Source organism: Furipterus horrens, unplaced genomic scaffold (assembly GCF_987537825.1).
Source record: "Furipterus horrens unplaced genomic scaffold, mFurHor1.1.pri manual_scaffold_15, whole genome shotgun sequence".
Taxonomy (NCBI): Eukaryota; Metazoa; Chordata; class Mammalia; order Chiroptera; family Furipteridae; genus Furipterus; species Furipterus horrens.
This window is the reverse complement of record NW_028327185.1, coordinates 4,231,278-4,258,161: the sequence shown is the minus strand read 5'-3', so window position 1 is coordinate 4,258,161 and position 26,884 is coordinate 4,231,278.

The following is a 26,884-nucleotide window of genomic DNA, read 5'->3' as shown; positions in this document are numbered from 1 at the left end:
ATTTGCCAAGGAGTGCGTGTGAACGCAGGCCCGTGTGCCCGTGTGTACTTTGCACGGTGGTTTTCTAAGCTTCTCAGATCTGGACTTCAGGGTCTGTCAGATTTTGGAAAATTTGAGGCCATCATTCATTCTGTTCATTTTCCCTTCTCATTCAGCCACTGCAATCATACATTTGGTTGAGACCATGATTTGCAAGGAAATGCAGAACATTTAGGCAATCGAAGGAAAGGAACCATTTTCCCTAGTAAGAGCCAGAAAAGAGTTCTCATCATATCGAAGAATCATTAGTTTCCCTCCCTGACTTGAGCCGTGTGGACTGTCCACAAAAAATAAATAAATAAATAAATAAAAATTAAAAGAAATGAGCAAAGACATGCCAAGGCATTAGGCTGGAAAGAAGGTGCGTTCTGCTCCTTTGGGGAGGTTGTTGTGACCCTCTTCAGATCTGCATAACTGCACCAAGTGACACCACAGACCACAGACTTGGGGCTTTTTCTAGGGAACCGGGGACAAATACTATCAACACACGACACCAAGGAGACAGAGGCACTTTACAGACGTGGCCCGCCCAGTCTGGGGACCACAGCAGAGCAGAGTAAGCCATGCTGACCTCCTTGATTTTTTAAAAAACAGTCTAAGAGAAAGAGCCATTTCAAAAGTGCGCGACTGATACAATTACTAGGAAAGCACTGAGGGGAGAAACGCAGGCCTGGAGGAGCTGCAGGACAGTAACGATGTGCGGCGGCTTTTGTCCTGGAGGAAGAGAAATACAAATTTTCAAAGGACGGACTTCTAATGAGAAGGCTTCAGTTCAGGCCTAGCTCTCCTGGGAAGGGGACATGCCCGTCCTCTAAAGCAGGGACAGAGGTGTTGTACTTCCCTGTCCCCTCCCCGCCACCCAACAAGAAATCACCCCCTTCCATCCTGCCACTGTTTTCTCTGCCCTGCGTCACTCAAGAGTCTCCTGGCTTTCGGCTGTCGGTCTGCTGGGACAGATGGAGTCAGCAGGGAGAGGAGGGGGCAGAAGGAGGCCGTAGAGTGGCCGTGGATTCCCCACCCTTTCCTGTGGGTTCGTCCAAAGCCACACCAACGCTTGGGTCCTTCCCCATCCCCGTCGGCAGCCTTCATGGCTCTGGTCGTGTCCAAGCGTGGGCCTCCCCTTTGTCCGTCAGGACTGGCATGACCACTGCTCCCTACTGTGACTTGCCCAGGGCGCACGGGCACCTTTGTTAGTTAACCTTGCCGACACGTCTGGAAATAAGCCTTTTTAAAGACCCCTTTCAGTGAGATCCTTTGGAGCATGCTTTCTGATTCCTGCAGGGACCGTGCAGAAGTGGCCGACCAGGGTCAGAGCTCATCAGACGTCAGAGCGGGACTCTGAACCCAAGCTGCATGGGCCCAGACCCTGCTCTTGAGCGGTGGGCTCAGGACGAGGAGAAACTGCCGCTGCGGGACTGCGAGGCCCTTCCGACTCAGGGCCTCATTTATATTCCTCTGAATCAGTCCCCCGCTTTAATGGACTTATCACTTGGTGTCTCGGGGAATGCCTCCTGCTTGCTCCGTTTCTTCACGTGAGTGCCACTCGGGGAAGGCTTATCGCCTCATCCCACCTCCAAAGGCAGGAGCTGGGTTATCTCCGCTGCCAGTTCACGCCACTGCTGGGGCGTCATTTCAAATTTCCTTTGAGCGCAAGAACAAATTTCCTTCTCGGAGTGCAGATGAGGATGGATTTCCTATGACACACGGGGCCGCAGGATTTCATATTCGCCGGCAGCAGAGCGCCTACGCGGTGGGCTCCGGCCCCCTGAAAGGCTTTTAATGTCAGCCTTAAACAACGTGGTTCTTTAGCTAGCAGGTGTATTTATAGCGCTCTGCTCAACACTACAAAGACGAGTCAAATCCCTACTTCAGAACCCCCACCAGTAAGTCCCAGCACACTAGGCTGCCTGTGACACCCATGGTGTTTATATCGCCATTATGCGCATAGCCTGGCCTTTGAAGGGACTGATACCTCTGAGGGTCTGTGGTCTCTTTTACCAGGACATGGGCTGAAAGAGATAAAACGTGTTTAAAAACAGAAATACGAACTATATTAAAATGTAGAAAAAAGATATTTATGATATGAACTATACCGTAAACATTTTAAATCCATACATATGTAGGCATATGTAAACCTGTTTTGAAAATTGGCAACAGAGCCAACCAATATAATCAAGTTAAGAAAATACATTTAATATGCATTAGTATACATACACGTACACTTAGCATTATAAGTGGGCAAGTCCGAAGCCGGGGGTCTCTCACTGAACGCCCTGAGTCCCACGAGTCTAATAGGAGGGTCTAGATCAGGTGGGGAGCCTCACCCCTCCTGCCGGGCCGGAGCACAGTGGATCCCAGTAACGGGAGGGACGTAAGTGTAAGTTCAGGGAGTCTGCACCAAGATTCTCATCGCGCACAGGTGTCAAGGCTGAGGACAGCCGCTTTCCTCAGGACACCTACATGTCACCCTGCACTTTGCAGGGTGCTCACGGAGAGCGGAGGGGAGGGGCCTGACGAGGGCCCATTATCTTATTTTGCTTTTCAAACCAGTAACGTCCCTCAGCTATCAGCGCGCTCTCACCGACGTCTAACGGCCTCACCATCCAGATTCCAGCCTAACCCACCCGGACACGATAAACTGAATGGTACCCAACACCCGTGGGTTGTTTTATACAGAATTTCAATAAAAGTGTTCCAGTTAGTATTTCTCTATTTTTAAAAAAAAAGGTCCAATGAAATGAAGGCTGGTCCAAGAAGTGTATATATTTGTCATAGTACATTTTTGTTCTTGTTGTATAAGATTTTGAATTAAAGCGTAGTCTGACTAGTTTCACGTTGGTTTCTATGTGTTTTTGGGGAATGCGGTTTTCATTTCCTTAAAATTCCAACTAAATTTGAATTACATATAAAAAGTTTCTCTATAATTTAAAATATCTGATTTCATAAACACATGTCCCAATATTACTGTCTGGAATTTAAAAATCTGAAGCACTTCTGATTTGTCTGTCTCTAGGCTGGAGTTAGTGTAATCAAAGAAACTACTTGTGCAAGGAAAATAACACTTAACTTTTTTTGAGATGAGATGTATTTATAAGTTCTGCCATTAAGCTAAATCTAAGCTTGGGTTTTTTTTCTTTTCCTGGCTCAGAGCAAGCGCTATGATCATATGCATGAAATTATGGCTCAGGATTACACACGCATGCGTGTTTGTGGAGAAAGCAGGTATGGAGTGGGGAAGAAAAGTAGACACTGAGAAAGAGAGGTTCCTAGGGAAATGGGGAAAATGAGACACGATGGTGGATCAAAAATGAATTCAAAATCATTTCAGAAGTTTCATCACATAAGAATAACGGAAAAGAGGGGCCGTGACAGGTGAGGTCTCTATGAATTCCCGTTGTCTTATTTCGATACTGCACCTGTGAATAAAGCTCTTTATTTCTGATTCTTAAAAAAGTTATGCAGACACAAACCACATTGAATGTGTATTCTAGTGGAGAACTCTGCTGTGGACACATTTATGCCGGGTCCTGTGAGCTACGGTAAGAAGTCGGACTTCTCCTCTCAGGGACAGTTGGTTAGACATGCCAGAGGGCGGAGCACCGCAGCTACACTCTGAATGATCCTGATACTGTCACTAGGGCACCTCTGCTCAGACTCAACTGAAGGGAGCGAAGACAGAGCCCTGACTAGCTAGACCGTCACCAGCAGTGGAATGGGACATGTGTGGAGTGTTCCATTCACATTCTTATTAAGTGTTAAACACAGAGCCACGAACACTGCTGATGGACTAGATAAGGAGTATGAGAAAAGTAGAAACAACTAATCCCAACGTTTTGGCCACAGCAATCGGAAGAATGAACTGGACACGAATCAACAAAGGCAAGGCTGTAGGGCTTCCTGGAGGGGGTGTCAAGAGCTCAGTTCTGCATTTGCTGACTACAGATGCCCATGAGGTACCCAAAGTGAGACAGGTATGTGGCCCCGATTTCAGAGAAGGGATCTAAGTTAAGATTGTTCAACCCAGAGACAGTTTTGAAAGCTGTGAGTCTGAATCACAAAATGGTAAAAAATACTGAGATACTGGTTTAGGCTTTTTGGAGTTTTTAGTTGTTCTTCTTCTTATTTTTAAACTTTGTCTGACTTCTAGTTGATTTTCAAGGAACTGCATATTCACAGTCATTTGAAATGTTCCAGAATGCACAGAGACAAAAGTCATGCTAACCCACCACTCAGTGGTAAATTATATTAAAACTTTTGGTATGCTTTCTTTTAATTTTTTTCTATATATTTTGTGTCTTCAATAATTTCAGTTCACAGAATATAAATTTTCTAATTATTTTGTTTCAAGTTACATGCAAACATTTTATTTAATGACTGCATAATGTTCTACTATATATTATCTTTTCATTATCCTTTTCTTCACTCTTATGTTTAATGACGCTCATCCTTATGTGCTCATCATAATTATGTATTACCACGAAAGGCATTGTTACCTAAATTTAGTCACAATTTTCACATTCTCAATAATTGACAGAGGAGGTTAATATTATGTTTTATGGTATTATCAATCTGCTGATCTTATGTTTTATGATATTGTTAATCTGAACAGCTAGTCATAAATAAAAATTGATATTTGAAGGTGTGTTAAGTAATAAAAACACAGAGGCCAGAAATATGTCGAAAATAAGAGAAATCATCTCTTTTCAGCAAATTTAGGCAGGCAGAGATGATGATGATAATAGCCTGTTTACTGCCGCAGGACGGTGGAGTATCTCTGTGATCCCTATTGCCTACGTCCCGAAATAAACGAGAAAAGTTGCTTAGAAATGTGCGTGACCTAAGATGGGGGAAATGACGTTTAAGTTTTTACTCTTCCTGTTTCATGAGAAGAAAACGTCTCAGATATGCTCAGACTTATTCCCAACACACCAATTTCTGAGCTTTAATTTACCAAAGACTCTTCTACCCCTACTGAACAATTTCTACTTTTATTTTTTTAATCCACACCCAAGGGCATTTTTTTGCTGCTGTTAGAGAGAGAGGCAGGGAGAGAGGGTCTGGAGAGAAGGGAAGGGAGGGAGAAAAAAACGGGAAAGAAACATCAATGTGAGAAAGAAAACCCTGACTAGTCACCTTTTGGAGGCACCCTACAAGGGACCGGACCCACAACCCAAGCATGTGCCCTGGCAGGGAATTGAACCCCTGACTCTTTGTGGGAAAATGCCCAACGAACTCAGCCACACCGGCCAGGGCGCAATTTCTACTTTTACGAAGTAGCAAAAATGTCATACTGGACAGTTACTAGAAAAAGAAAAAGAAATCCGTCTCACTCAGAAGAGGCTGTCTGTGAAAGAAGCCACCGCACATGCTGAGTCCTGTCGCGACTACAAACAATCCCTGCGGCACCGCTGCAGACGCATCCCTGCTATTCTCCCGTGGGTTTTCTCCATCCCCGCGGTCTGGTTTGGGTGACTACATCGTCCTCACTGTCCTCACTGCTGGGTACTGCTGCTCTGAGCCTCGCATGAAAGTAGCCAGCCTGGACTCAGTTTCATTTGGTGGTACATCTACGAAATTCTTATTTTCAAAATTCCAGTCACCATTTTAGATACTTATGAGTGTGATGGCTTAGACAGTGGACCCGCCTTGATGAGGCTGTTGCTGAGTGAGAGCTGGATGAGCAAAGGATTGTTTCTAAAGCCATCTGTTCCCTGCAATTCACCAACGCAAAAGGGGCGTGACAATTCCGTGAAGATATCCACAGTGCTGGAAAAAAAAACTAATGTAAACTTTATTAATATATAGTTGTCAATGTAAATATATCCATTGAAACCACAACCTAGAAAACTGTGTTACTGTAAATATAACTAGAACTGAAAATCACACTCATACATTAAATAAGCAATTGGTTTCAACAGACAAATTCTTTGGTGAAATTTTGTTCAGGAGAAGTGAAATAGCTACGTTGGTTCTCATTAGTTTATCTACCTTGACAGTGATATGTATGGTTTGGATGCGAGAGCTTCCTAAATTGTAATTTAGTTAAATGTGCGTGCCAACCATCTGAAGCAAACAATTTAAACTGGCGTTAAAATGCTAAATCAAATGTGAACATGAGCAAGATCAAGGTAAGTACAACGAACCCCACAACCAAGGTGGGTGAACTGACCATTTGCCATCATCTTGGGCTGGGATGACAGTCACGTATTAGTGTATTTTAATTCCTTGGTAGATTACTACATAGGACCCGTATTTTATGGGGGGGGGGGGAGACAATAATGCTGTTTTTTAAATGCAAACATTGGATTTATTTTACTAAAATAAGCTTGTCACTTTTGAAGAGGCAACTCTTCAACAGGAGAAAGGCTGCAAAATGTATCAGCAATGCTATTGAAAGCAAAGCAAGGGATGATTTTAAAGACACACAGAGAGAGAGATTATAAAAAAGGATACAGAAGGTTGGAGAATCTGAGTTCAGTTTGTGACTTGAGGTGAAACACTTCCAGGTCAGATTTTCATCATCTATAAACAAGGGCACTGACCTTGATAGCTTATACGTCTCTTTGCAGCTTTCAGGTTTGGTCATTCCTTGAAAATCGTGAAGCTCTCTGTCACCCAAATACCCAATCATGACGGACCCAAGTATGCCTGGCAGGTGTGGTGGGGACTCAAGACTGGGAGGCAGAGGCAGCACCCTCACCTGGGAATGGCCTCACGTACTCACAAGGCTGTGCTGAGCCTTACGTAAAACACTCAGTGTTAGTGTTCAGACCACTTGGTCATCTTTGGAGTCTGAAAATATATTTTCATTGCTTAAAATGATGTTAAAACGACTCTTTCTGTGTTATTCAACCATCTAGGGTTTTAGCAGCCCTCGAGAGAGAGCCAGAAAATTATAAGTAGAAACGAGAAACATGCTAAGTCAAGATGAACACAAGAACTGGAGTTTAAGTACTGATTCTGGCAATTGTTAACTATAAGATTTGGAGCAAATTACTCCTCCTTTCCAGACCCCCATATGCCTACCTATAGAGTGAGCATAAAAAGATGTTCATTACAGAAGCCCTGGAAATTCCCATGAGATAGTGTATGTGAAAACACCTAGTGTCAGTCTTATACATGGATGTTCCTTAAATTTTATTGAATTCTCAATTTCTCTCCGATCCTACCATCTTATCCATTTGTCAGAGAAGACTGTTAAACCCACTCAGAAATACCGCTCAGATTTCCCCTTCCTCTCCAATCCCACTGCCGATAGTTTAGTGTTGACCTTTATTATCCACTGTAGGAACTGATAAAACGAACTCCTAATATTTTGCCTTCAGTCTTTCCAACTTAGAATATATTCTCTGCTGTCAAAATTACCTTTCTAAACCAAATATATCATTATTCCACTGCTCTGCTTAAAAATGCTAGATAGTGGGGAAAAAAATGAATTCTGATTTTTCCTCTTCATACCTTTATTCCCTCTTCAAACAGACTTCTGCGTAAGTCATCTATCCGTTAATTCCATAATCTTTAGCTGAGTTAAGGGTTTGCATATCTGGCCCAAGACTGCCTTTCCAGCCTCCGTGTTGCTACCTCAGTTTCCCGGCACCCCACTCACTCCGATCTTTATGAGAACACGCTGCTCTCCGACAGAAACGCGCCCCTACACTGACCACCACGCCTGGGGGTGCCTCATTCTCTGCGCTTCATGGCACAGACCTCTGGCTTCACCAGGAATGTCCCTCCGTAGGTGTGTGGCCTGCCCCGTGGAAGCTTTGCTAAAATGCTGAGGGTGACCCTGTGCACTCAAAGGATGGCATGTGCTGCTATTGGTGCTTATATTACATTGCGGCTTCTGATTTCCGTGGCTTTCTTTCCCGAGGGGGCCGATGAGTGTCTGCGCGTGACAACCGTTTCCTATAGCTCTTCACACCCGCCCCGCCCCTCTGCTCACGGCTGCCCGGGGCAACACAACTCTGAAATCTTTCTAAAATCGGTGAATGAATCCTATGAAAATTGTTCACAGCATAGGATTTGCGGCTATAACTTAGGGTATTTTACAGGGAATGTAAGATCCTTACGGGGGGAGAGAGAAGGCATTCTGAGTCTGACTGAGAAATAAGCTATCATTTTTATGAGTTGAAGAAAGACTATAAAATGAAAAATTCAGAAGAATGTAGAATAAGGCTTGGTTGACTTCACTAAGCGAAATAAAATAAAAAGCAAAACAAAAATATCTAAAAACCTCTTTTAAAGCCACAGAGCCTTCAGCTGCCACCTCACGACCCCTCTCTTTGTGAATCCCACTCGTGACTCAAACCCGGGCGTTCAGCTTTTGCTCTGAACTGACCGTCCTACAGCAGTTACTTCCATGTTGGTACATTCCGGACGTCTGCGTCCTCGCCCTGCACAACGGACCACTGGTACTGCCTTCAAGAGTCCCTTCTCTTGCCTTCTCCGGGATCACACTCTCCTGGGTGCATTTCCAGCTCTCTGGAAAAGTTCTTTGCTGAATTCTCCTCTATACGTTGGCCCTAGATGTGGCCCTACTTTAAAAAATATCTGCTGAAGTGCTTATCACTTCACATCTGTCTACATCACCTGTACGCAGATGATTGACAAGTTTATTTCGTTGGGTATGACTTTTGTTCTTATGTATACTCTAGAATATTCTACCTAAATCTCTCTTAGGTACCTCAAAACAGAGCAGTTCCCAAAAGGTGGGCTCTTGAATCCATCTGTCACCCAGCCTGGGTCTTCCTCCTCAGCTCGTCAGTGGTACCCTCCCCTGCCACTTGCCAGAAGTGAAGAGTAACTTACACATTTGTTTTATCTCCTCGCCTCCTTCCAAACTAAATAAGGCTCATTCGAAATGGTGTGTTTTGTCTACCAAACCAGTCACTCCTGGCATTTGCTGTGGCAGGAGACTTCCCACTGGACCTCAGAATTCTAACCCTTACCCCTTTGCACAGCAGCCAGGGTGGCGTTCTTATATCAGTGCCACCTCAGAGTCTTCCTACTGCTTACACGCCTTCAGAGAACCTTCATTTAATTAAGAGTAAGAACAAGGTCTTTCGTGATCTTACACTTGCCAAACTCTCGAATCTCCACTGACGTTGCTTCCCCGCCTCCAGTCGCCCTTGAACTTTTCCCTGCCTCAGGGCCTTTGCACCGCCTTCCTCTGTGTACATCCCTGTCCTCTTTCAGATCCCCCCTTAGATGACACCAACTCAGAGAAACACTCTCTGCTCTTCCTAATTAAATCAGCTTGCCCTCCTTTTTCTATAACTCAGCAATACTCAGATAATTAATCGTTTTTTTCTTCGTTATTTTATAAACGCTTCCCCTTTTTCCCCAACTCACTCTTTAGGAGGTAGTCAACATAGACACGGAAGGAGAGTCCACGGTGACTGATGAGTACATAAATACGAATGCATCCAATAACAATTTTGTGATTATTAAACAAACATGGCCACGTGTAAACATGAATGTAGATGCATGGTGAACATGTCTCTAATTCTGCCCAGTGTATGGCTACAGAAGTCCTCCTACATCATGAGAAAGAAAACACAGTAGAATATACATATAGAAATCCTACGAAGGAGGTAGTATTGTCATAGAAATCTGTAAAAAAAGAAATGTGGACAGAAGGATTATGCAATCTGCCCATAGTCCTTTAGGTTAGAATACACACTCAAATCTTCATCAAGCATCCTGAACCACAATGCTGTACTAACTTTGAACAAGTTTACAACCTTAATTTCAGCAGGATTTCAGATAGTGGAGCTCTACCATTACTATAGGGGAAGCAAGATCCCACATTAAAAAAAAAAAGTGATAGCTTCCTATTAAAATATTTGGGTTATATTTAAGATCAGAGATAGAGGAGATCTTTAGAAGTTGTAGGCTTTTTTGCTTCTCTGAGTTACCTGTGAAGAATTGCCAGATTTTCAGAAGAACCATAAAAAAAGATAGTGCCTTGCTTTTTACAGACTAAAACCTTTATTTAACTACTTACTACTGATTTTCTGTTAGTTTCCATACTGCTACATGCACGGTTGTCAGATGTTTCAAGCAATAGAACCTAAACTGATAGGACTTTAAAAACATCTGAGCATGCTGACTAGTGTGGTTATTTCATGTGAAAAGAACAAGAATAAATCTGCCCAATCAACTTGAGGAAGAGAGGGAAGCAAACAGCCAAAAAAAAGAAAAAAAAGAAAAAAAAAGATTTTTCTACTTCTCCAAAATAATGAGGGTAAAAATGAACACTTGCTTCAAAACAAGAATGCGTATCTATTTAAATTAAACCTTATCTCTTCAGCGCACCATACGGGCCACTGACTTTAGAACAAGCACCTTTTTTTCCTATAATACAAGCTGTAATGTGAAGGGAAGATAAGAGTGAAAGTCCAAAGACACATTAATAATCACAGGTTCTGCGTACTCTGAAGATTTAGCCAAGATCCAGTAGGACAGGGGGATACTTACAAATAAATTCTTTACTGTTAAACTGTGAGAAAACCATAGCAAAACACTGCCAGAAGGATTAAATTAAAAGATACTTCTGGAAAAACATTTAGATTACATGTGTACTATAGATGACTTTGCACAAATAAAGCTACACTTATTTTTATATTTAAAAACTACATTACTCTAAAAGAGAAGATGTCAAACAAAGTCACAATTTCCAGATGAAGCTCCAGACTCAATCTTTTCCCTCAAAAGCTGTGGAGGGTACATTACACCCCCAACCCCCAGTTTATCCTGCCCAGAGGTTAGGGTGCTGGTAAAGTTGGGTATAAAGTTCCCAGCCCTCCTGGTTTTCCGTGCACAGGTTCCAGCGTCCACAGGGACTTGTGGGAAGACATTGGCAAGTGCAGGTCTGAGCTGCACAGCACACAGACGAGGTGGAGGAGCTGGGATCTGAGAGAAAGCCCCAGGGGTACAAGGCCCGGGCCGGGGGGGTGCTTCCAACACTATCCGCCCTACAAATGTCCTACTGAAAGAAGAACGTTCTCCTGCTTTCTGTAACAACCTCACTGCCGGTTAGAGGATGTAGTTGAGCACGTGACAGAACTGGTGGGGAAGAGAACTGCAAGGAAAGTGTACTTAACCTGCACACGACACTATCAGGTTAAAACAGCCACCTTCGTCACCGAGAGGTGATGTCATCTGCACACCTATGGTCCGATTTCTGTCCGCAAGAGCCTCGGATACTGTCCAAAAGAGACTGAACTAACATTAACCAGAAAGCTACCTAAGACAGAGCGAATACGGAGGGATCTACGTGGTATTTCAAACAAGAGCATTCAGAGCCCTTAAGTCAACTGAGATACTTGGTGCTGTTTTTAGAAATCCTTCCAGTCATCTGAACAGTGGGCTTACCTACATTTTTTAACAAAACATTGGTCTTTTCAGAATAAAAAAAAAAAAAAAGAAACACTTTCAGTAACTTAATACTAAACATCCTAATCATGGCTTTTCTGAAAATGCAGCATGAAAGCCATGGGAAGTCCCTGTCTGTGACCCTCATTACTAGCAGATGAACCATAACTAGAATGTTCTTACAAAATCATGAAACCATTTACTTATTCAACAAATAATTAAGGCACGTCGTGAGTCAGGCAGCGCACTAGGTCATGGTCACATGCTGCCCTGTGGCGTTCACAGCTCTCGTGATGCCCGGGGTCCCCTTCCGTAGTTCAGCACAGCGTTGAGGTTTGCAACCAGCTTGCTGGAAGGCACTGGTTTTATGGTTAGCCATATGCTAAGTCACCGAAGTTTCCCCTGAAGTTTTCTACAAAAGTGATTCAAGTTATTGTTTCACGCTAGGTTTCTGCTAAGGCAAGCTATGTCTCATTCAGGTAAGAATAAGTCATTTTAATGAACACATTATAAAAGCGGTTCTTCTTATACTGGGAACCATAATTTTTATCACAATTTTCAATGTGCCCAATCTGTGCAACATTTATCTACAATAATGATGAAGACATTTTTCAACAAAGAAGTTTATGATACAATGAAGAGCTGTAACAATGCACAATGTAAGAATGACTAAAGAGATACCATAAAAGGGGGGGGTTGTTTACTGTTGGGTGTGTTTTAATCCATGCAAAGTGGATCCACTATACAAAACAAACGAGAAAAGACAGAGTTAAATACAAACAAATAAAATAAAGAATAATAATTTCATAACCAGCGATGATTAAGTTCAGGCTCTAGTGAAGGTCCTTTAGGTAGGGTTGCCCGGCATGACGGTTTCCCCACAAATCTGTGCTATGCTCATAGATCACTAGAACACAGTTTTCATTACAATACAGAAGTACTCTTTATCTTTAAAGGCATGATCATTTCAAAGACAGCTTATTATACCATTTCAGGAGAAAACAGATGAGCCCCTGCTTGAGAGGCTGAGCATCTTCACTGGGATGAGACAGCGCAAGTCTCTATTTTTCAGACATAGGTTGAGGTGTAGATGCATATATTAAAGCTTTAGTAAGCTGCCGATCTATTTAAAACTAAGGTCAATTACACTTGATAGGAGATCCTTAAAAAGTCTCCAGTGAGAGAGGGCTAACCGCCTCAAAATGAAGAGGAGGGCTGTCGCTTCTGGCCACAAAGCCTTGATGGCATTTATGAGCTCAAGGAATCCACGAAAGATTACATTCCTATCATCAGATCCCTTTCCCAGTTAGTCCCTTCGGTTTTATATAAGGGATCTGATAATATTTAAAGTTGAAATGACATCCTAACCTGCCTATAATCTACATACATATAATATTATGATGTGCAGGATCAAGAGGTGCATTTCTTATTTTGTTATGTCAGGATTATAAAGGGTGATAAATAAAAAGTGGTCTCAAATTCGCATCATGAAAGGTATAATCCTTGCACTATTCATGAAAATACTGCATCGCAAGAGTTTATAGATTTGCAGATGAGGAAACACTCTGTGCTTTTCCCTCAATAAGGAGCACAGGGATTAAAGAGCTTCGGGACTGCTGGAGGGGCTGGGGAACGGAAGTCGGGCTGGGCTGCAGGTTGGTCTTTGAGTCACGTCACTGAAATCGACATGCAAGAGACCAGGAAGTCACTGCGGATGCCCAGAAGGGAGGAAATGGCACAAAACTTTGCTTCAGTCACAGCTGCACAGCCTAGAACTGCTGGCTGGCACAGGGACTGGGAGTCTGGCTGTCCCCTGCCAACTCCCACCTCTGCCAAAAACCCATGTGTCTGCCGCTGCCCTGCCAGAGGCAGAAACTCACCTTGGCTTCTGCTTCCCAAACTCAGGCACGCACACCTCACGGGCAGACTGTAAATAACACCCCAAACCCAGAGGAAACACAAGCGAATAAATCCAGATTATAAGTAAGCACCAACCAGCAAAATGTCAACACGCATTAGAGGAGCCAAGGAGTTCCAGGATTTGTTTGTGTGTGAAGGGTTTAGCACCGAGGCCTTTGGTGGGGGCAGCCAAAACAATCTCAGCAGACAGCGAGAGGCGCAAAGGTCCATGAGTGAGCTGGGGGTAACAGAGAGCTCAGTGAAGAGAAGATCATTTCAAGAGCCCTTGCCCTGATGGGGGAGAAGAAATTTAATAGCTCAAAGGGGATGTGCTATTGAATAACAGTTTTTGTTTTTTTTGGGGGGGGGGGTTGGTCTATTTCACTCATTCCTTTCTGTTCCCTTCCCTTCCCTTCTCTATCGTAAGATCAGAAGGGCACTTGAAAATATTTATAATGAGGTAAAAGAGCTAGGAAAAGAGAGAAGTTCAAGGTACTCTGAATGGAAGGGATCACTGATAAAGCAAGGTCTCTGAGGAATTTCAAAGGTAAACATTTAACAGTGACGGTAGCTTTTTTCTGAGTAATGGGTTCATCTTGTTCTTTTCTAAGAGTTGCTCAGTCCTTCTTGAGTTCTATTCGGAGGAAGAGTTCTGGCTCACTTTGTCTTTTTGCAACACAGAACTATTTTCGGGTTAAGTTTCTCATAAAGAAAAAGCCTTTATCATTGGGTAGAATTCAGCGTATCATGTGAGAGGCCTGTGTTTCATTATTAATTATCCACTGGCCTCCACGGCTCTCTACTGATGTTGGTCATTTAAAATTTGTGTTAATTGTTTTCCTACTTTTTGTCTACTATCTTGCAGATTAGAATAATCCAGGTCTAGGCAACTGCTACTGTAAAGATTGTATCATTTTATACAATACTTTATTCAATCAATATCTAAATACCAATCCTTTTAATTTAGTTTTTCTTTATAGATTCTCTACACCTACTAAAAACAGATAAATCAAAGAATTTAGAAGTTTGATTTTATAATTATTTTGAAGAAAGTATCTGAAAACGTTTGTTTCGTTTTCCTTCCCTTTATAGGAGAGCACCAGGTAAACACTAAGGTATGTTTTTATATCTTCAAATTTTCTGGCAAAATTAAAAAGGCAAAATAAATCTCAAAAAAACGAGGTATCCTAATAACCTACGCAAAGATAGACAATTACAGGAAATGACGTGCAATCTAAACAGACTTAGGCATCATGAATGAACGTTTTCTTCTAATCAATACTTACCAGGTAAAAACCTTCAGGTCGTCTTCCCCTGTCTGATAACCAGATGAGCTTAATGGCACATTCAGACGCCTGTGAGCTGCTTGGAACTGTGGTACCTGCTCAGCACTCAGTGCGGGACCCCTGAGAGCGAGTACCAAGCAGAAAAGACTCGTCCAAGACTTGGATAAAGTGAAGAAGCACAGGCTTCACCGGCGACAGTGCTACACGAATTTGGTGTTCAGATATAACCAGTGTTGAGTCTTCATAAAGAGGATAAAATAAAGTGTGTAATTTGTCTATAGAAGTGAAATTAAATCACCTACCTTACCTTCTTTTTCACGTCTGAGGAGCTGCACAGAATCGACCCCGTGGTTCCCTGTCCTTCCGACCCTGGAAAAGACAAAGATGTTTTCCTCATGACATCAATAATAGTTGACACAAAAGCTAAATCTGCAATGTTACAAGAGCTATTTAGGATTCTCACGGTCATTTTCTGTATTTACTTTCCTACTTTTCTAAATGGTAGAAGAGAAGCATGGGAAGTTCATCAACCTGAGCTTGAATTTTTACCTTGTCCATCTCAAAGGACTATTGATAAGATCAAAAAAGATCCTGTATGTGAAATTTCTTTGAAATAAGAAAAGTGTTGCTTCAAGGCTTTGGCCCTCTGTGTCCTGCACCCTGTAAAACTATGTCCCCAGAGGGTCATACAGCTTCCTGCTTTTTGTCAGTCAAGCTTATGTTTAAATATTACTGTGTTATAGAGTCCTTTCCTGACCTACCTTCAAGGTCAGAGCCATTTTCTAGCTCGCCATCTTCTTTCACTTTCTTCCTAGGATTTAATACCATTTGAATCAATTTACTTCATTGGTATTCATTGTCTGTCTCCTTGAGGGGCATGAGTTCTTATTTATTTGCTTGATGTTCAGTGCCTGTAGTATGTAGCCCCTCTCTAACTATTTGAGAATAAATAAATGAACAGTTAAGGATTATGGATGTTTCTCAAAAATACAAATGTGTGTGTGTGTGTGTGTGTGTGTAACTAGTTTGTCACTAAAACAGCTTTTTAAGAATTCTGTGTGCATCACGTGTAATGCAGAAAAACAAAACATTGCATGAAATGGTCCCTGGAACCAAAGGCAAACTAGTTTCCCAAGTTTTGGTGCAAGATGGTCTTAGCTGGCATTGGCTGCCATAATCAAATGCCAGACTGGGTGGCTGAACAAGATTCGCATTTCAGGGTTCTAGGGGCTGGAAGGTCAGGGATCAAGGTGCCGGCTCAGTTTTTCCTGGTAGAGCTCTTCCTGGCATGCAGACAGTAGCTCCTCCCTCTGTCCTCAGTCCTCCTGGGGCCTTTCCTGAGAGCCGGGAGCCCGCAGAGAGAAACGTCTTTCTAAAACCATGCATCTCATTATTAAAAGCCCGCTCGTAGTTCCTAACCTAACCCCACCTGCGGAAGGCCCAATCTCCCCTCCCCTCCCGTTGCATGAGAGGCTTTAACATGGAAATTTGAGGGGAAAGAGAAACACTAAGAGAAACACTTCTGTTCATGGCAGAGATTAATGCATTTTCACACGTTTTGTAAAATAAAAAAAAAAAAACCTTCACAAGCTTTTTGTGTTAAACCTCAGTGACCAGCATATATTGTAAATTATTGCTTTAATTTCTACCATTATATATCACAGTTTTCCTATGTCCATGATTTTGCCAGCTATTAATTCTCAGGTCTTAATTGAAGGCACATTTAAAACATTAAAATAATAAAAATTTTATTTTTACTGCAGTGGCATTTCCTAGATGGTAATAGTTTTATGTTTTAAAATTTGGGGGGAAGTATTTATTATCGAGCTTCCAGTCCACAGGTGGGTAGTTCACAGGAATTATAAAAGACTGGACTACTTGATTTATTTTATTCTTAAACACTTAATCAGACTTTCACAACCAGAATAAACTAAGGAAAATTAAACTACATTAATTCTTTCAAGGCCAACTTAGTGATCACTCTTACAAAAGAATTATCTCAGGGACATATGGACAATTCTGATAAGTATAATTCAAGTTTTCTATTAAGTTGATCAAGAGATCAATGTCTTTCAAAATAAAAAAACAACATAATTTATATACTGAATGCATAAAACAGAAGTCTATATAATATCAATAAAAAGCCCCTATATTTCAATGAAGAATTAAGATACCAGCTTTCAAAATATTCTGTTAGACTGAAACTCCATTTGTTCCCAACATTTCATATGTCAGCAAATTCTTAAAGAAACTAACTTTCAAATTCAAAGGTTATAAAATTTTAATAGCAAAATTGTACAATGGAATTAAATAGTGGGGCTCATCACACATCCTCACCATATCAGACAACTGAGATCCATTATCATTTTCAAGAAATAATCTTCAAAAATGTACATTTTAGTTTTTATTTAAAATGTAATTAAAGAGAAATCAAAGCTATCGTTTATTACCTAAAGTGATTAGAAGCAAAAATTATTACATATAAAGAAGTGCCAAGTGAATGAGAAGAAGAAAGTGAATGTTGAATTATTTTTCCCTTAAAGATACTTGAGATGGAATAAAGTCTAACGTCTTCATTTACAGAGGAGAACTTTACGGTGACAAAATGCCATAGTTAATGCCAATCTCTTTTAAGTTAAACTTCTCAGGAAAAATCTTCAGCAAGCTAAGAAAGTCATTTTGCATCTCTGCACCTAATTTTCTGTTCTGCCAAACAGTTGGCCTAGATCTGCCTCAGCTTGAACATTCATAAACAACTATAGTTCATTTAGGACCACGAGACACTGATCATCAGTCGTATTTGCTAGCTGATAACAAGGGATGGTGGAAGTGAGCACTCGCACTTGAAAAATTTGCTAATGTAAATGTTTGCTCTTGTTTAAATGTAATGAATTGAAATAGACTGAAAATTCTTTAATAATTATGCTTAATTGCATATTCTGTTTGTCAATACTCGGTTCCTTATGTAAAATAATCCCATTATTGACTCTTGTCATGTTACTTGGGCAGATTTTAAGGGGTGTTACTGAAAAACAGAGTTATTACACATATACAGGAATTCAAGATATTAGTGTGGCTTAATAGCCTCAATGAAGAGATACTTTATGTAAATCAATTACACTTTCTTTATAATGGTAAATCCATTTCACCCTTTGATGGACTAAAATCAAACATATTAAAATATTCCTAATCCTCAAAATTCTCTGAGATGCTTATCCATCATTTCCTCTATTATCAACTAAATCTAATTTATAGTATATTAGGAAGCCATTTGGCAAAGATTGCCCTAACACCTTAAGACTTGACCTAATGTCTTTGTATTAGAACACAAATTAATTATTTCATATTTTATGGCAATTATTAATAGACTTTTTAAAGAGAAAGACAGGTAACTATTTTATTAGTAAATTAATATTTAAACAGTTGTCTTCAAATATGCATCCATAAGCTGGCTATGTTTACCAAATTTATTTATCCTTTGCATGAAGGCAATCTGAAAAAATACATTATTTGTCAATGCAAAAACCCTTTTATATAACTTAATAACAAATTTAGTTTAAAATTCTCCATTTCAGCTATGAAATGGATGGACCAGGAGCTTATAGTATCCTTTTAGCTCTTTTCCATTTTCTTTTTCAGAATCTAAAAATTACACAGCTGTATCTCTGACTAAATGTACTCGTCCCTGCCTTGGACGTTTCTCTCATGGGAATCCTAAAGCTGAATGTCCAGTTCTCACGTAAAACTCCTGCTTAAAACTACATATTTAGAACTAATTTTGCATTCCATGTTATTTTTCTTCTGAACAGACAAAAGCGGTTTTACCTTAAATTAGAAACTATAATTGAAGATGTACTTATTATTATAAAGTCAGAAATGTCTGAGAAATTAATAATTGTTTTGATTAAACTATATCCATGTAGATGAATAAATGAATAATTTCAAAGTTAATCAACCGACACAAACCACTATTACAATAACACTTAAAAGTCTCACATGCCAAAAATAATTTCTGGGGGAAAAAAAAAGAGGATTTAAATAGTTTGAAATCCATTTGTGAAGTGAGATTGATAGAAACGGTTATGGATAAGATCTAGTCTAACTATTCAACAGATGACATGTTATCCTAATTGAGAAAAAAGGCAGTAGTATCTCTTAGCTTTTATATATTTTATACAGAAGCAAACAAATATAATTCATTTGCATTTGATGTTTCTTTTTATTCCTGGTATCCTAATTAGGTCCGTAAACATTGACTTCTGGAAGTTATTTATAGCAGTTTGCTTTATTTTTGCCTTTTTTATGTGTGTCCAATCATGGAAATTATATATACCTTTAATCCTATAGTACTAACCTTCCTGTCCTGATGAGCATACATCTTATCCTCTCCCGTGATGGGAACGTACATGACCCACTCTCTCAGCAAGTTTCAAATGGACCACACAGCAGTGCCAACCAGTCATCGTGAAGCACATTCCGTCCCGGGCGCCTGGCTATTGTGCCTCTCATGGTTGGAACCACCTGCCTCCATCCCCTGGCCCCGGCTTCTGGTCACCACAAGTCTGGTCCTTTTTTATGGCTTTTTTAAGATTCCACATATAAGTGAGGTCACCCAGTATTTGTCTTCCTCTGTCTGCTTTATTTCACTTAGCGTAATATCCTCACCTCTGTGGTGACAAAACAGATTTCTTGTTTGTTGTAGCAATTACCTCCATGTTTGGGGAGACGCCCCTACCCCCCAAAATGCAGAAAAGATTTGGAACCATGTTGTATAAAGAAGAAAGTGCTATGACTTTTAAATGCATATAAAAATTATTTATACACAAATACAGGGCAGGGCAAAAGGGGATTTACAGTTGCCAGATCACAGAATAGAGTTTATGATTATTATTTATTATTGTATTATTTTCCATACAAACAGATGGAAGCCCACTTTTGCCCTACCCGGAATACACACACACATACATTAGCAATTACACAAAAGCTCCAAGTTATGTGCAATTATATGAAGCTTAAATGATACACATATGTCGAGAAAAAAACAATAAAAGTAGTATTAAATTTTATTATAATTCTTTACTTTTCATGCCTGTTTTAATTATTGCATCTCCCTTACGATTGTTGAAAACAATCACAACTTATTTGTATCGCATTCTGTTTTACATTTTTGGAAAAATAATAAGTATAAGCTAGATAAAAGCAAGGGCCCCCAAGGCTGGCCCGTGGCCCGCTGGGAACCGGGAGGGAGCCGCAGGAGAGCCCGGGAAGCTGCTCCCCGCGCTCCCACGACAGACCGAGCTCCACCTCCGGGCAGATCAGCGCCCCCGTTAGATTCTCCCCGGAGCGCAAACCCTCCTGTGAGCCGTGCGGGCGAGGGGTCCGCGCTGCGGCTCCGTATGAGGATCTAAGGCCTGGTGATCGGAGGCGGCGAGGCCAGTGGCAGTGACGCTGCACCTGCTGCCCGGCGTTCGCAGAGAACCCGACACTCAGTTCAGCCCACGCGTGGCCAGCCCGTTCCGTTGTCACTCCCGTCCACACCTCTTCCCCGCACTGCGCACTTACTTGCCTTAGTCGCCTTTTTGGGAAGGCCCCGTGCTCACCCCAGCATGTGGTGTGCTGGATGATTGTTTCATTATATAGTACCGTGGGATAATAATAGAAATAAAGTGCATAATAAATGTCATGCACATGGATCACCCAGAAACCATCCGCCACCCCCAGTCATGGAAAAACTGTCTTCCACAAGAACATCCCTGGTGCCATAAAGGTGGCGGGCCACTGAATAGAAGTACTTCAGTGACAATTCTTACACTAATATCCCAAACTTTTCAGCTTTCAGTATTTCACAAATACTACTTAAATTGAATTGTATGCTTATCTGTTAGTCTCAAAGAGATACTGTTTTCTTTGAAAAGAGAAAATATCCCAAGGCTATAAACATTTCCATAATTATACGAATAAAGTGGAGTTTCCTAATGCATTCAATCATAAAATCAGTTCCTGACTCCTAGCTTCCTTCAAATGAGAGAGTGGTTTTCATAGCTAAGGGGCAATTCAGTCAAAAATAAAAAAAGTAAAAGAATACCATAGAATCTGTAAAAAATTGAAATTGAATCTGAAGCTCCCTAATTTTATATATTTCCCACTGTTCTCTAGAAAATCCCTGTTTACATGCAATATTGAAAAGCATAAAAGAAAAAGTTGGGTATCCTGTCCACTAGAATAAATCAGAAAAAAAAAAGACTGCTTTCTTCTTTCCCCATGTAGTTCAACCCATGTTAATCTTGTGTTCCTATTCAGTATGGTTCTTCCCCATGCTATTTTTTCTCAATTATGCAAGTTAAATCCAGGTCATACCGCCGAAGGCAGAAGCACAACACGGGGAACCAATATCAAGAGACACAGGAGGCAAGTGTCCTGCCAGGCAGCCAGGACCTCATCTGTAGAGAGAGTCTTCCCATTTGCAAGTGGGAAAATGAAAATTGCTAAAGAACAGCATTATTGATTGCCACAATTACAAAACAAGAAAATTCATGATTCACTTAAATGCATCAATATCAAAAGTTGTCAATATGGACTGTGATGCGAGTTACATAAGTAAATTATAAGAAACAAAAGCATCATTGAGCAAATACAAACACATTGATAAATAAGTAATTAAACTATGGATCGATGAATGTGAAAAGTGCTTGTTTTCCCCTTTATTACAGCTGTCTGGAATCAGACTGCGGTGGCTTTTCCGATATCGTCACTCTTACAAGTATTCTCTTTCACGGATTGAGCTTTTTACAAAGTATCACTAAACCCAAGATCCCACAAATGTTCCCCTCTGGTTTATTCGGGAAGTTCTATAGGCTTTCATTTTATAGTTAGGTCTATAGTTCTTCCTGAGGTAATATTTGTGTAAGATGAAATGTGTGTTGAGATGTACTTATTTATTTTTGTAAATGATGTCGAACTGAATGGCCGCAGCTCTCCTTCTGGAAGACCACCTTTTCTCCATCACATTTCCTGGGCACCTTTGTCAAAGGTCAGTTGACTCTATTTGTGTTTATGTCAAAGCTGATTTTAACATCCTAGAAATCGCAGTATTAGAAAGCGTATCAGTGCATGATACTGAAGGCAAATTATATTCACTATTTTGAAATAAAAACCTAACTTCAGAAAAACTAGAGAGAAAATAATATGTTACTGGAGGATAAACACCGGAATAAAAGTATGAAGACTATTTAAGTATAAAACCCTTCCTTAATGTTTATTTCAAAGATGACCACTTAATTTCTGTTTGAAATAAATTAAAATATCTCACCACAAGGTAACTTTATCCCTTGAAAGACTACTGAAATTATGATAATCAATTCTGTATGAATTTAATACTATAACAGTAAAGATAATTTATTATTTCTACAAATAATAAGACATCAATTAAAGCTCTCTCACTAATAGCCTTCACAGAACTTTATTCTAGGTTCATTTTTTAAATTTTTATTGAATTCACTGAGGTGTCATTGGTCAATTTTACTTTCCTTAAGTTAACTTTTCTTAAATACTCCGCAACTGTGACTGCTTCCTGACCAGAGTAAAGGGACTCTGACCACCTCCTGATCATCCTAATCACTGTCAACATTAATTTGCATATAATACATCGGTGCCTCAGGGTCTAAGGAGATATCCTGCTCTTTGTCTAAACCGAACCTACCTTCAGATTGTCCTTTTTTGCAGTTGGGTCTGGTTTTATTTTTAACTTCAGCATTATTTATCAAGAAGCTGTATTAGGTACTTGCTTCTACTTAAGGTATTTCGGCTGATTTCTTCTGGGTGAGGAAAAGGCAAATGTAAATGAATGTGGCCGCACTTTGATCTCTATCTATAGTTCATTTCTCTGCCTCCCTCCCTAGGTATCCATCTATTTATTGCCTGTGTGAGGGCCTGAGCTCTTCTTTCCCGATTCAATGCTGCGGAGTTTTTAGGGCTTGGTTGTCAAGGCAATTGTCCTCAGTTATGTCTTACCTACTGCATTAAGCCAGAGGCATTTTTGTTAGCCCCATTCTCCTGATCCCTCTTTGTACCATTCAGCAGGCCAGACATCTGACTTTCAATGATGAAATACTACTATATTACAGAATGTAGGTGAGTTTGCACGGGTCATTGGCCGGTACACTGGTAAGATATGACATTGTTTTGGGCAATCTCAGACCTACTGATCACTGTTTTTTAGTAGAACAAATATTAACTTAAATTACAATTTATATTTATTATAAAATATGAAAAATGCATTCAGACAATTATACTGAGAGTCAAGTCTACAAATATTCGGTAATAAGATAAACATGGGCGTGTTAAGCAGCTCACTATGTAACTTCAGCTGCACTAAGAGTTCCTGTGTGCTTTGTCTCACTGAAACCTATAAATAATCCCGTGACTATGGGACTTTCAGAGATAAGGAATCTGTTGCTCAGTGACAGAATTACCTAACTCAAAATCATAAAGCGAGCAGGAGGTTGAGCCACGATTCACAGTCAAGAACTGTGATTCAAGAACCCTCATTTTAAACACGACTGGCTGCTGCTTCCCAGTATCTCTTTAAAATGTCCCCTCGGAAGCATATATACTAGAGTAACAGACAGTATGATATTTTGGTGGTCAGTTTTACGGCGGATTCTGTGCTTGTTTTAGTACCGCGACACCCTCAGGAGCTATAATGTCTTCTAGGACCATTTGCCCCATATTAAATGGATTATATTATCTGTGGAATATGCAACTAGCCCCCAGTCTTTTTTTTTTATTTTTAGGACTTGCTAAGACTTTGTTGGAATAAATGACTCGCTTAATATTTCTCAAAATGGGACCCAGGGCATCCTTACCCCAAAGAAATGTTCTGTCATTTATAAATAATAATTATTAAGTAAATAAGGCACCATCACTGTATGGAATAATAAGTAAAGATTTTAACTTAACATTTTATGGTAATACATGTAAATATTCTCTAACTTCCTTTCACATATTTTGCTAAATTGTTTAATTTTTTTCTAATTTTAAAGAAAATTGAAAATGCATGCTACATACCACAGGCACAAAAGTATTCAACTCCAAAGTAGTTAAAACCTGCTGTGTGCTGCTCCTTGACTTCCTCCTTTTTTCATTTTGCACCAGAAGTAACCACTATTCTAAATGTGTTTTTTATAATTTCCTCATAGGACCTATGTGCCATATTTTTTGCTCCATAAGATGCACTTTTTTTCCTCCCAAAGTGGGGGCAAATGTCTGTGCGTCTTATGGAGCAAATATTGTGCCACAGACTGTGATGTGTATGACCTGACCTGTCAGGGAAGGATGAAACTATTGTACGGTCATTCAAAAAACGTGGCATTAGCAATGCCTTAGATGGAACTTAAGAGAGTATCACATATGAAGAGAGCGAAGGAAGTGACATCAGTGATTGTGAGCACCTGAGCTTCATAGATTCTGACACCAGCGATGATGAGTTCTTGGGGTTCCCAGGAAACAAGAAGAGGACTTGAACCTTAACGTCTCTCCTCATTTGTTAATGACAGTGATGATGGTTCTTAATACCGCTGTTGACTGCTGTTCACTTTACATGGTGGAAATATTATTCTATTTTATTAAATATTTTAGTACACCATTTGGTTCAGAACATTTTTTTTCCTGTTTTCCTCCTCTAAACCTAGGTGCATCTTATGGTCAGGTGCATCTTATAGTGCGAAAAATATTGTATGTATTTTTAAACAACATGTACTATTTTTTCATGTTTTACATATGATGTTAATGGCATAAGGCTGATTATATATTTCTCTCTATAACATTCAGGAGACCATCCAATCAAATGGATATATGACATGTTTGTTCACTTATTTTCACAGAATGATAGTGTTGTCTGTAGATATGTCAAGGATATGCCATTCTCAAATTAATAGGTATTTACTTCACTCCTTTATTTTTTTATGTTGAAAACAAGTTTTCTCTAAAATTCCTTTCCATTTTCTTTGCGGGTAAGTGCAAATATTTCCCTTTATTTATCCTCGTAGGTGCTGGGCTGCACACTGCCCACCTGAGTTATTTTCACGGCATTTAATTGCAAAAATGTCTCCTCAGAATGTTTGTACAATTGGAGGGAACCTCCCCCCTTGCCCTCAGCCCTGCTCTGTCCCCCGTCTCCCCTTTCTGGCCAGGGTGGCTATGCTTCCAAGTCACCATAACACATACAGCTAGAAAGATATAAAAAGTAATGCTATTTTCTTGTTTCTCTTCAATATTAGATTTTAATGCCTATTTAATTTCTAAACCATCATGCAACTTAACAGTCATAGTAAGTCTTTAAGTCTAACAAGTACAGGTTAGTAAATCTACTTGATAAATAACAAGACTCTTAGTTACCGGGAGCAAATCGATCACTACTGTGTTAAGGACCGCTACGGAGGCAGGGCAGCCCTCGTCAATATAAATGTTCCAGGCCCTTAAATAAAGGTGTACCCCCCTTTTATCTTGGCTGAGCAGCCACACGTCACAGCGCTTTCATTCCCACCTCATTACCAGCTGCAAATAATGAGATATATTTGTTCATAAAAAAAACTGTACTTAAATTACACAATGTTAAAGCTTTTAAACCTGCAGTTTTAAACCCTGTAAAATCAATTATGTATAGTATAAGAGCCTATGAAAGTTAATTATGTATTTTACTAAGTTCTAGATTTAAGAAGGGTCAAAATGTGGACAAATAGGAAGTGTCTCCTTTGAACGTTCAGGCTCTGACAACGTGGCTTCATGGTCTCTTTTTTAGGCTCCACACTTTTTGATTTGACCCAGAACATGCAGGCCTAGAAACTGTTTCTCCCAATAACAATGATCCGAAACAGGTCTAGCTGGCTTCTTGAGCCAGAGAGAAGATATGTCAATGACATAACGGAAATATATAAACACATACGTGTTTAAATAACATTGTCTTTTTTTTCCCTAGGAACCCAGATTTCAGATTTCAAACTACTTAGTGTTTTAAATTAGGTTCTTTCTAGAATGTATGGGATAAAAAGTTTTTGTTTTCCTGGCTATTGCAGAAAAGTTTTATCTCAACATGTTATTAACTGAAGTCCAAAATTCACACAGAGGTGCAGAGTCACATAAAGGTATAACAAAATAAATGTTAATTTTAATAATTTATGAAATTATTGCTCTGGCTGCTGTGGCTCAGTGGATTGAGCATCGGCCTATGAGCCAAGTGTCGCAGGTTCGATTCCCAGTCAGGGCACGTGACTAGGTTGCACGTCAGGTCCCCAGTTAGGGGCACAAGTGAGAGGCAACCACACAGTGATGTTTCTCTCCCTCTTTCTCCTTTCCCCTCTCTCTAAAAACAAATAAATAAACAAATAAACAATTAAAAAAAAACTGCTCCTTTACTTCATTAATATAAAAATAAAGAAATTATTAACTGTTAAAACAAATATTCACTTGTTAAAAATGTAAATTAAATTTTCTCAGTTTTTGTTTATAGCCAGGTGTGAAGTTTCTACTTCATGCATGTACATCTTTATCTTCACTAGGTGATATCAATTTCTTTTCTAGTGTAGAGATATTATGGTTTTTCTATACCTTGTTGGTATTTTAATTTTTAAAACAATTTGGAGATATTGTGAAGCTGTATCCCATCATCTCTAGGTACTTCATATTTAGACATGTATGTACTAGGCTGTTATGAATTTCATCATCCTCTGCACATTTTATTTTCTTATTTGTTTGTTGCTGGTGTATTTAAGCATAATTGATTTCGGATTCTGACTTTCAATCTAGAAAATTTACAAAATTTACTTATTAATTCCAAGAATTTATATACAGATTTGGGGGTTTCTAGATAGAGATTTACATAATTTATAAATGATAAAGATTTTGTTTTTTCTTTCTATTCATCTACCTTTAAATAATTCTTATTGAGTTGAGACTGAGAGAACAATTGTTTAAATGTATTTTGAATAAAGACATGGATAATATATTTATGTATGATTAAACTACAATCATAAAGATAAAAAGTTTTTAAAAATGGACAGAAGATCTCTTACGGTCAATTTCACTGAGTAAATTTGGGAAAGACTGGGTAGTTTAATGAATTTCCTCCAATGGAGGTCATTCCTTAGGCATCAGAGGTCAAAATTAGGTCCATTTGAACAGACCAAATTACTAATTTTAAAGATTGTGTTCAATTGTCTACATTTAAGGAAACGGTGAGAGGCCAAGGAGAGTGATAAAGGAAGCTGGACTGGTATAACACTTAATCG